At 35.7% G+C, this 12,472-nt stretch overlaps 1 long non-coding RNA gene across 2 annotated transcripts; it reads right to left on the bottom strand.

Moving 5' to 3' along the window:
• Nucleotides 1–6,141: 6,141 nt before the first annotated feature.
• Nucleotides 6,142–8,802, bottom strand: LOC109209381. 2 transcript variants are annotated; one of them, XR_002065336.1, is made up of 3 exons: nt 8,669–8,802; nt 7,731–7,823; nt 6,142–6,335 (listed from the first exon to the last, which is right to left on the bottom strand). It is a non-coding gene; the product is annotated as an uncharacterized LOC109209381 (long non-coding RNA). The 2 variants fall into 2 exon arrangements; XR_002065335.1 differs by lacking the exon at nt 6,142–6,335 and adding an exon at nt 7,510–7,621.
• Between the last annotated feature and the right edge of the window lie 3,670 nt (nt 8,803–12,472).

Below are 12,472 nucleotides of genomic sequence, written 5' to 3'. Positions count from 1 at the left end.
CTCTCATATAGATACCATGTCCATAATTACTTGGAAATCTGAATTCTGCATATGCATATAGAGAATATGCCTATAGGTCTTTCTGAATCTTATATATCCATTCTTCATTAGGCAATCATATTAATAGGTCTTAATCAGTCAACTGCAAATAGATATCATGTTCATAGGCTTTAAATAAAATTCAGCACCTAGATATCATCTTTATAGGGTTTCTGCATTTTACCATGTATGTTAAAGGGTTTAAAGTCAACAACGCATAGAAAGCATGTCTATAGGAGCTATTAATCAAGTCTGAATCGCTTCACTCGCTTATAAGTCTAAAACCAGTAATAACGATGTGTTACCATTTGCAGAACCTATAACCTTTTGCTAAAACTTGTCTTCCTTTAATAATCTGGCAACCTTTCTTAACCAGTACGCATTCAGTTTATTTCATTGTTTCTGAAATCAGTAGATATCATGCCTATAGGACCCTCGTCCAACACTTAGGCAAGCCTTAGGGTAAAATTATAAACTGAATCAGTTTTTATTAGCTACAACTAACAGGCAGGCCTGCTTCGGGCTTCTTATCTGAACTATGTAATAAATCAGTCTGACTGAACCTTTAAGTTTAATCAGACCATTAAACAGTATGTGTAAGTCATGCTAAATTATGTGCTTTCTTTGGTTTAAAGGAGGTTTATCTGAGCCCTTCACTTGTTTATATGTTTTCCCCCAACTTGCTATACGTGTTTTTGTATGTCGCCTTAGAGTTTTTTCCTTTGAAACTATAGACAAGCCTAATATCCCTTCCCTTTAGGATTAGTAGTCCTAACTGCCTCCTGGACTGATAGGATTGGGGCGGGTAATAGCATGCAATAAGTGAACGAGACCATTTCGCGCTTTAATACCTTACGGGGCGGGAAAGGGTAGATATGAATATGATGACCACGCGATAACATCACGTTTAGCCCCTCACTGAAGAGTGATTACCAGATGATGTGTGGGGTGATCCATATTATTTATAAACCTAGGACCCTCCTCTTCCCTTTGTTTCTTTGATTCTTTGCTTCTTTTTTCCAAATTTTAAAACTATTTCTCTAAGGAAAAATCAGTATCCCTTTCGTTCTTTCTAACTTTGCTTATTTGTAATCATTATGTGAAAATCCCCTCTTACTTGAAGTTTTATTTGCCTATGTGTTATTTGCACTTAAGTCACAACAATAGTTTGGCCGGGAACCACACTAGTGGATCCTTAGGGGTGCATAACACCTTCCCCTTGGGATGATTTCAAGCCCTTACCCAATCTCTGGTTACTTTGACTCAAACCTTTCTTAGTATCCTAATGCACTTAAATCATTAGGTGGCAACTCTTCAATTCAAAACCCAATTCCCAAAAGGGAACGAGTTGTCTTCCCAAATGTCATAAACCCGATTTCGCGTGAAAAAAGGGGCTCGACATTGCTAATAACACAAACTTCCGAGGGTGTAACAACTGATAATTATCTAATTCTTATTTTTTTTGAAATTTCAGATTTGATAGTTCCTAATTCTTTAGGTTTTGTTTAGATAGTTCTTATCTTTTTTCTATTTTTTTATTGCTTATCTCGTTGCTATAAATGTTGCATAAACTATAAACTCGTATTAACTATATATTATGGAAAATTATTTCTACTTAATATAAGCCTCCATATCTCTCAGCAAATTTAGGAGGTTTCAAGCCTTTCCATAGGGAACATCCAATGTAGAGAAGATTCTCAAGCCTGGTGGACCTATCATTAGAAATTTGCCATTTAACGAACATGTTTCGTTTTAATTACTTCAAAGTTTGTAATTTTTTATGTGCTTGGATGTTGTTTAATTAGGGATTTGTGTCATTGTTGTATGTTCCCAACCTCAGTCTATTGTGTAAAGTTCTTTCCTTTTTCTTGGTGGAACTTTCTGAAATTTACTTGAAATAATGTTTTAGGGATTGTCTGAGCCGAGGATCTATTGGAAACAAACTTTCTACACTTATAAAGTAGGGATAAGATCTGTATATACACTACCTTCCCCAGACTCCATAGTGTCAGATAATACTGAATATGTTGTTGTTGTTGTTTTAGGGAATGATGGATTCAAAGAATCCCCAAGACACAATATCTGGTAATATGACAGCAGGTGAAAAATTTATGGCTTTTGCATTTTTATTTCTACTAGTCTTAGGGTACGCGCTTCGCGCGTGTACCCATATAAAAAAATATAAAATTTAAAAAATTATAACTAAATAATATATATTTGACATGCAATTATCGTGTCATTTCAAATGTATTATCTAGAATTTAGTGTTGTTTTTGAGATTATAATAATGTAAAATTTTATATGTATTATAGTATTATTTAAATGTGCATTTATATTTTTGTACCTAAATTTTATACATAGAAGGAATGTTTTATTTAAAGGATTAAGGAAATTCTATTATATACCTAAATAATCAAATTGATATAATTTTCCATAAAATGATAATAACAAAAATAAGACAATATTACTTTGGAATGTGGCACCATTTTTGCATTCCTTTCCTTCGAGCTTGCCTTTTAGCAATTTTCACTCTTAATATTATGTGACTTTGCAAAATTTATGATTTCTTTTACTGTAGTATTATTCATTTAGAAATAAATTTATATATCTTGAGAGTTGTATTAACTAAAAAATGATTTCACTCATATGATGAATTTTAAAAGAATAGAATCAGATTCTTTTGCTAATTAGTTAATTTATATTCTTAATGATTTAATTCCAATATTAAAAAAATTCAGTTATTTTGTTGATTCAAATTCTTAATTTTAGCCCATCACAAATTTTAAATTAATGATAATTTTCTCCAATAAGAATCTTACTCTCTCTCTCTCTTATTGTTAAATATTTTTTCTGTTGTTTGTTCTAAGTGTTGAATATAAATAGCACCTAATTTTTCCGATTCGGCGGTTCGATCTATGATTTATCATTCATGGACGTTGATAAGATCCATCCATTTAGCAGCACCTTTTTCAAATATTATTACGTTCTCAAAATTTAATAATCTTAACAGAGGTGATGCCAATTAATGAATGCACATACAAAATACTTGACCTCATATAAATAAAACCACTGAATTACTCACCTTGAATAATTAACTGAAATAAAAGGTTAATTAACAAAACATTAAGAAAAAGGCATATTATGCCTTTGAAGTCTTTGCTCTCAAACCCAAAAAGAAAAAAAGGAATTAAATGAATGAAAATTAAAGAATCTTCAATCTAATTATATGACCAACAACAATCTTCCTTGAACAATTATCAAGGTGACTTTGTTGTTTGAACTTTTGATGTTCGTGTTCTTTGCTTGATCCCTAGTGTGTTTCATGAAGAAATTTGATTTAAAACCCATTTAATCTATTTATTAACACCATGAGTTGTGGGAATAGATGAGCAAACATACTGCTACGTTCATTGGAACCACTTGTTCTTAAGATGATCGAGGACTCCTATTCACTACTCAAGATGGAAGCAATTGTGTTCTTGAATATTAGTGATAGAGAATCGAAGTTTCGAAAAAAGAAATTAGAAGAACCGAAGTTTTCAAGAAGGAACTCTATTGTGAAGGATTCTAATTAATTAAGGTTATAATATTAAGAATTCCTCAATAAAATTTATATAAGTAAAATTCGTATAAAGAAAGAATTAAATTCCTAAATTTTAGGAGTTTTATTTAATTTAATATAATCCAAAATATTAGGAAAATAATTAAATTATACTTTTGTCCAATATGAAATCTATTTTTAGAGGGTAAAAAAGACGAACGACATTCCACTAAGGAGCTTCGTGCTTTTAATATAGTATATAGATATAGATTTAAACCTTGATGACTTGTATAAGTACAAATTTAGTTTTCAGCGTAAATATTAAGTTTTTCTTTTCTTTATATAATTCGTTTATCTAAACTAAAGATTAAAACAATGTTATAACCCAAAAATGTTCAAAATGTAAAAGACCGATTCTATATATCCTAGAAACCGCCCTTGGAAATTGGAATCGGCAATTCACAGTGTTATAATTGTAAATTAATAAATACGAAAGCACTAAAAAGCAGAAGAAACACTTGTTTTTTTTTTTGTACTACAAAAAAGTAGTAAATTTTACTAGTGTATATTACTGATCACATTATAACTCGGGACATTTCTAGTGAAATTTGTCCCTTACAAAAAAATCCAGGTAAGGATAAAATTAAAAGAAATATCAATCCAGAAAAGGATTTCAAATTAACAACTAGCACATATTTCAATTTTATTCAGCAATTCAATAGTTCTTCCAATGAATACTAATAAAATCTTGGTTTAATAAACCTAACTTTAAAGTTTCATGTTGGATAACATGTAATCAGCTAAGCCATCAACATTGGCAACACAAGATGGACAACCATTGATATGAAACACATGGGAACATAACATCCTTGTTACTTTCGAATTACCAACGAGCTCGTTTTTGCAAAGCAAGCAATTCCCATCACTAGAATTAGTTGATATGATACCGCCATTGCTATTACTTCCCATCTGAATGTACCGATAAAGCAATATAACCTTAACAGTTAGTTGTAGTGCTGGTCGACCATCGACCAGCACCAAGCAATAATCCCTAGAATTTTGTGCCATCGCATTTAGTTGATCGAAGATCTTTTTGCAATTAACATCTGAAGCATGCCAATTCTTTAGCACCCGCAAATATGAACATTAGCTAAGTATATAATCATGATATTTCATTTTTTGAAATCCCTCCCCTCCTTTTTGTAATGACGCAGTATAATTTATACAAGACTCATAAGGTATGTTACTAGTAAAATGCGATTTTCAAATTAAATTATTTTTAAATATAAAAAAGTGAACATTCTTTCTTAAAAGGACTAATAAGTAAATAGTGCTACATAAAATGAAATCAAAGGGAGTATATACATTTTGAACCAAAGGGAAATTTTAAAAAAAATCTTTAGCACCTTGAAAATGGTTTCACGAGCCTCTTCTTTGTTAGCAAAATCTTGGTTTTCCAGGGTCATACTGGTTGAGATTTTTGGGCCTTTTACTACCATTGCAGGGTCTGGTGGTTGCCTTAGATTCACGTTCCAATTATGATAGGTTGTGCAAAAGAAGTTGATTTGAATGAATTTTGGTGCATAAGAAGAATTGACAAAACCAAGTCTGCGACTGGGTTTTTCAAGTTGGTAACCAAATCTGGGGTTTTGGTAAACGTAAACTTGCATTCTGGTTTTAGATACTACTAAATTTCTAAACCATTTTTTTGTTCAACTGTATTAATAAATCCATCTATTAGAGTGTACTATATATAGTTTTTTTTTGTATAACTTCCAATTATAATTCATATGTGGTTGTGATGTGGCCTAACAACTACTTGCCATAAAATTTGTTGCTTTCTCATGTCTTATTTTTAATTTGTTGCCTTATTTTAACTAACTACTCTTAATTAGTTATCAAAGTACTAAATATGAATCTAGCTAAATTATAAGAAATCAGATCATATAGATTACTATAGTTGATTAGTAGAACTATCGTGGGTTAGGATCTACATGCCACTAAGTTATACTACTTTCTTTTTCTGTTTTATTTTTTGGATGTCGTGCAGTAGGCTTTATCAATCAGCACAAAACTAGCCAATTTATGATGTTCTAGACTCGTGAATAAGGGAAAGGGGAAGCAAAAAGAGAAAAATGCCTCGGATGAAATTTGGTTGCTACATCATTTGGGGTAATAAAGTGAAATTATGACAACTAAATTGCAGATATAACATGTTGGTATACCCTATATCCGTATTAGATGGGTTCTGGCCCGCGTTGCGGGCCCAATATTGTAAAAAACTGAATAATGATATTCACATTTTTATTGCTTAAGTAAGAGAATTAATTAACCTTGGTCACCTTTATGTTGACATGAATTTTTACAGAAAAAAGAAATAAGAGACCAAAAATTTCACATAATATCGAATCAAATAGAGATAGTGTTGCATACCGATTGTTTCATACTAATTGCATTTCTTTAGGAACACAATTGTTCAAGTTGTACAAAGTCATTCAGGGATGATATGTGCTTGCGAAAAAAGATATGAGAGTAATCTATTTACATATAAATTATCTACATATTGACATGATATGATGCAAGGCACGTTTAGTTACTATAATTCACCATAGCTGGTGATACTTTCTCATCTCAAATGGGAGTTCTTAATCATCAAAGCTAAAACCCTTCACATAAATCTTTCTACCACTACAATTTAACATCTTCGTTGTGTCCTCGACAAAGAAGCCATTAGCTTGGTTCTCAATTCAATTTCCTAGAAAAGGGATATTCATATTAAATATTCAATAATTAGTGACATGTAAGAAGATTTCAGACGGACTACAAAAGCATAAGAAAGTACAGTTAGAATGATCGAAATTATAAGCTCAATGGGAATTAACTTGAGTACTTATGTTTAAGGCTAAAGCTCCAGTCCTGCTTTCTGTTAAAATTCCGCTGCAATATGAACTGTGATACTTTTGTTGTTTTTTGGGAGTAATATGTATCATGCTTTAAGCAAATGTACAGAGAATTCTTCCTGTTAAAATTATTCAACAACAACAACGACCCAGTAAGAGGATAATGATCAAGATATTGGATGTGAGGGCAGATTTTGCCCTATCACTCAGATATTACATCTCGATATACGTTTGCATTGGCATCCACATTATCGGACCTTACCCGATGAAACTTCTGTAACACATTGTCAATACCTGGTCACTGTACTTAATATGCAAATAATAGTCTAACAATACCAAATGAATTATCGCGACTTAGGTTTTCTGCCAAACCCTCATATGGATTTGTGGGGCTCATTCCAGCCAGCAATGGCTAGACAGCGAATTTGTCACCTCTGAATACACTCTGGAAGTTTCATAGTGTAGCGTATACAACGTCAACATATTCAGGCTGGTCGAGCAGCATTCCAGACCAACATATGTTATGGTGTGACAGCCGTGATTGCGATGATATTCTCATTCTTCCGTGACTTCTTGGGTTTGATGGGGGCAGCATCGTGTTGGGCTTAAACGGCCCAATGACACTCTTAACATGGTGTGATATTGTCCGCTTTGGGCCAAGCCCGCACGGTTTTCCCCAAAAGGCCTCACACCATTAAGAGATCCCTACACCTTATATGTAGACTCCCAATCTTTTCAGCTACCAATGTGGTACTTTGTTCGCACACCCAACAATCTCCCCCTCGAACTAAGTTCCACGTGGCCCATTACCACGATCCACGGGTCAATTTTCGAGATTACTGTGTGCCACCCACATTGTTAGAGTATTATGGCAACCGAAGCCCGCAACTAGCTTCTTCTTGTGTGTGCATGCCTCCCCGCACCATCACTCTGCCATCTCCATACTCATTCCGCTGAACCTGGGCTCTGATACCAGTTGTTGGGATAAACTAGCCCCAATACACTCTTAACATGGTGTGATATTGTCCGCTTTGGGCCAAGCCCGCAGAAAAAGATACCAAAGTATTCTTTCATATGGATATAGCTGAAAATACTAAGTTGGACAGTTGGACTTGCCTGATCGTATCAGTTGTTGCAGCTGCTGAATAAAGCAGATTTATGCCATGTATTAGTCAATCAGCGCAAGATTTTTTTATTAAGTACTTTAAGTCCCGGCACTTATAATTCGTTAATTAATATTAATAACTTACGGATTTTTTAGAGGCTATGCAAAAGAATGACACCAAAGTTGATAGTCTAGCCAAGTGAAGCATATCAAAGATGTCGTCAATCGGCAATACTACCTGAAATCAAAGCCAATGAATACATAATATAAGCAATGTTGAAGGAAGAGGCATATTATATATATAAAATCTTTATAAGGTAGTGTTGGAATTTTCAGTACAAGTGAGCAAAAAACCAAATGTATAGCCATCTTCTAATCTTAGAGGGATTCTAGGAATTTAATCATAGTTCTAGTGATCAGTCCAACATTTCCCTTCTTGACATTGTAAAAAAAAGTGTAAACATTTGGTTTATCGTTTATACACCTTTTTCCATGATTGAATATCGGAAAAGAGGCCATCTAGTGCAGAAACATGTATCCTAAGGTGAAGAATGTTGCATAAGAAGATGATAAGCACACGGATATTTGCGACATTCTATCTTTCTATTACAGATGTGTGTTGCCACATAAAGATGTTCTCACCCTAATGGAAGTCCAAGTATATTTTTTTCTCTGTTAGTAATGTCCATAAATTTTGAGGCTTATCTCTTACATGGTGCAGCAGAATAGGAAAGTAGAAGCAATTCACCGATAAAATTAAGACCTTGTTGATGATAAAAAAGAACTTCGCTATTTAACCCTGAACTGATTAGTTGACAGCAAAAGATAAATTTCATAAAAAAAAACATAGTAAATGTGCAAATCAAAAACAATTAGACAGCAGAAAACGAACAAATTTGATCAAAACACATAGTAAATGTGCAAATCAGGAATATTTACTGATATGTATGTAAAGATTCTTGCAACAATTATGCAAAAGAGCAGAAAACGAACATTTACCAACCAAAACATAGATTAGCAGTAGAAGAAGGCAATAAACAAAGAAAACTGCACAAACAACTAACTAAATTAAAGAGCACGCACCGAATTCAAATAAAACAAAGATGGATAAACTGCCTGCATATGCCAACAGGAGAATTCACAGAGAGAAATCGAGAAGTAAAGGGGAAAATAAAGAGGTATGCAGGTGAATAGACGATGGAGTAGAGCAAGGCAGATGAAACAATGAAAAGGCTCTGCAGGTCATGGCGCTTACTCAGCAAATTTTAGGCTACGTGTATAGCTGTACAAAAGCCCGTGAAAATATTGCAGAACTCAAAAAGGCAATGAAAAGACCTAAAAGCCCCTGTCTCGGCACCTGAAATGACCAAATTGCCCTTGGCAAGCAGGCATGATGACCCTGACCTGCTTCCCAAGCGGCTTCTATATAGTAGTAATACTGATAGTTATAGTATAAACAAGCGGAATTAAGTCAATTTCACTTAAACTAATAACTTTACTCAAAAAGATATTGTAGCACTAGAATGTCATGAAAGTCAAGTTTGTGCATTGAATAATTTTCGTCTTTTTAAATGAAACAATGTTTTACATATGGAAGAATCGTCTTTAGATGTCAGTCTCCGAAAGAGTTCTTAAGAGCAATTTATTAGTCTTCTTAAAATAGCACTTTCTAAGATAAAGTTGGTAACATTCTGAAAAACAATTTGAATTTAAGTGCACGTGCTGTACCCTTTCATTTCCATATGAGTTTTCTTTTTCATTTGAAACTCGCAATTTCTAATGTTAAATGTCATGAGTTAATCTCACATTCGACTCTGTTAAAAAACTAAATACTTGAATAAAGAGGGCATCGGAAAATAGATTTAACTTATATCCACTAATAATGTTGTGATGAAATTTTAATTTACGCTATTAGTTCAATTTAACCTTAACTAGATAAATCGAATTGGGATTATTCTTGTATGCAAATTTTTCTATCCCGAAAGCCTCGTTTATTCAAAGGGTTTCTTATTAGAATTTTTTTTTTTTGGGCTTATAACTAAGTGTTGGTTGGAGCGGCAAGATGATATTATGTATATAAATTAATTAACAAAGACTAAGAATATAATAAATAGCAAGATAGAGGAAAATGAAGGTTACTTGCCTTATTTTTCATATAACAAAGTATTGCCTTTTAGTTAATCTGATATTGTAACAAATTTTCATACTTTAAGCGCAGGGTAAATTATCAAGACCCGCATAAATGGCATGTATTGCCCGCTTTGGACCAACAGACCTCATGGATTTATCTCCGGTTACGCTATTATTGAAACCAAAAGCGTGCGTATCATGTGAATTTGTGTTGTGCCGTATAAAGATCTTCACTTTCATCTCTCATTTCGACACGAAGCTTAGGCGACATGTGCATATCCCTTCTTGTCTATGGCACGTATTGTTCAGCTTTTGCCCAACAGACATCATGGATTTGTCTCCTGGGCTACACCATCATCGAGCCCAAAAAGCGCGCGTACTATGCAAACTTGTGTTATGCCTTATAAATTTTCACTTTACTCTTCCATTTTGAAATGGGATTTGCCTAATCTCAATCTTGCTTGATCCGCCTTCATCAGCCCGCCATCCGCTATGGGCGTCCCCTTAATTGTTTTAGATAGTAACTAGGAAATACCTAATTAAATTATACATTTTTTATAACAAAAAGTATACGCCCGGCCACACTTTTCAAATAACAGTTTTCGATACAAAATGTACACACTAATTAGTAAAGAATCCAATTCACCTATTACCCACTTTTTAGACCCATTTCCTCATCAGCCAAATGACCCATTTTAATGATTGTAATGTCAGTAACCTATACGCAAGTACATTTTCTCTTAAATATGAAAGACCTAAAAATGAAAGTATAGTGTAATATAATGATAGTTAACAGAATGTTAGACTATATTTCATTTCAAAGGAATCATTAGTAGGAGTAATTGAAGGAGCTGAATCAACTGAAATTACCTCATGCACTTGTATAGGGTCAAATTTGACCCTCAGTATCTCTACGCCAGTGGGTACCCCCAATGAGTGTACGCCGACCAACGTAGCGGGTACGACTCGGCCGTGAGGACCAAAGCGACGTCGTTTAGAACTCAGTGTCTATACTAGGGAGACGTTACCTATCTCTGTAACTTTTTGATTCTTTCGAGGAAGGTCTCCTATTATATAAAGGAGACCTCCACATTGTAAAAAGGATCATCTGATCTAATACAACTCTCTCATTTTCTGTCTTTCTCTCTCTATATCACTACTTCTGACGAAAATACCTTATTAACATACATTGCCACTTTGCAATATTAGATCTACTACAATATTATCATCTTTGCATCTCTAGGCTTATTATATTTGATTACGATTTACCCCTTCTCTATTTTTTGATTGTTTTATCGCTTACAAAGTACATCGTTAACTTTTGAGCCAAACAATTTGACGCCGTCTGTGGGGATATCGAGAATCAAAACCATAGTATCCACCTAGAGATCAACCAACTACTACTCTCTACACCACTCAAAAACAGAAAATGGCCGAAAATAACACAAGATCGAAAGCCATATTGGGTGTCACTACCAATCTCCTGGGCCCTCTCAACGAGGCCAGTGACGATGGCATCCTGAATGAAACCCCTAGCATCACACCAGGTGCAGAGATCTCACCTTCCCCATCCGAAGGCCTGACGATCTTGCACGAAAAAGGAGCTTCCACATCTGCGGCTACGGAAGCACCCTCAGCGGTCAAAGAGCAACTGGAAAGATGGCTAACAAGCACTCTAAGTGGCTTGGTTGAGAGGTCACCGCAAAATAACATCGTATGTGCACCAACGGTAGGTACCACTGCTGCAGTAGGTGAACCGGAAGTTACACTGGTAAATAACAGACCCATCGAGACACAGACCAACGATGGCACGCTAACAGCCATCCTAAAGAAGATGGAAGAAATGGAAAGCGAAAACAAGGCGCTCCGCGGTCAGATGAAGGAACATCAGGAGAGGGTCGACAAGATCCCCGGTGCTCCCAAGTTGCTACCAAAACGCGGCGTGGGAAGGTTCGTTGAACAACCATACACCGAAGAAGCTGCTCCTCACTCCACCCCAAAAACCTTCAAGATGCCACCCTACTTAAGGGTATATGACGGAACCACAGATCCCGAGGATCATCTGATCCACTACGTCACCGCTGTGAAGGGCAACGACCTATCGAAAGAACAGGTACCGTCGGTGCTGCTGAAGAAGTTTGGCGAGACGTTGACAGGAGGGGCCATAACATGGTACTCTCAGCTACCGGCTAAGGCAATAACAACGTTCGAGGAAATGGCGGATAAATTCGTCACAGCCCATGCAGGCGCGAAGAAAGCGGAGGCCAGGGTCAACGACATCTTCGCCATCAGGCAAAACACAGGAGAGGGACTCAGGGACTTCCTGGCAAGGTTTAACAGGGTAAGGATGAGTCTACCAAATGTATCGGAAGGTATGGCAGTCGCCGCTTTCCAGAACGGGCTAAGCAGAGATGGTTCGAGGGCAACCAGGAAGCTGCTGAGCCGCCTCATGAAATATCCCCCTACCACATGGGAGGAAATCCACAACGCCTATTGCGCCGAGGTACGAGCGGACGAGGATGATCTTAATGGGCCGACCCAACGGCTAACAGCGATACACTCAGAAACGAGAAGAGATCGACGGAACGAAGGACGACGAGAACAACTCCCCCGCTCCAACAGAGATCGACACCAGCCATACACCAGATCCTCCCATCCGCCACCAAGGCATACAGACGCACTACAGCGACACGTCGCCCCACTACGAAACGAAGAGGTACGCCCCCTTACTAACCGCCCATAACTTTTGTGTATATC

This window comes from Nicotiana attenuata, unplaced genomic scaffold (assembly GCF_001879085.1).
Source record: "Nicotiana attenuata strain UT unplaced genomic scaffold, NIATTr2, whole genome shotgun sequence".
Lineage (NCBI taxonomy): Eukaryota > Viridiplantae > Streptophyta > Magnoliopsida > Solanales > Solanaceae > Nicotiana > Nicotiana attenuata.
The sequence above is the reverse complement of the archived record's forward strand: the minus strand, read 5'-3'. Positions and strand labels throughout refer to the sequence as shown.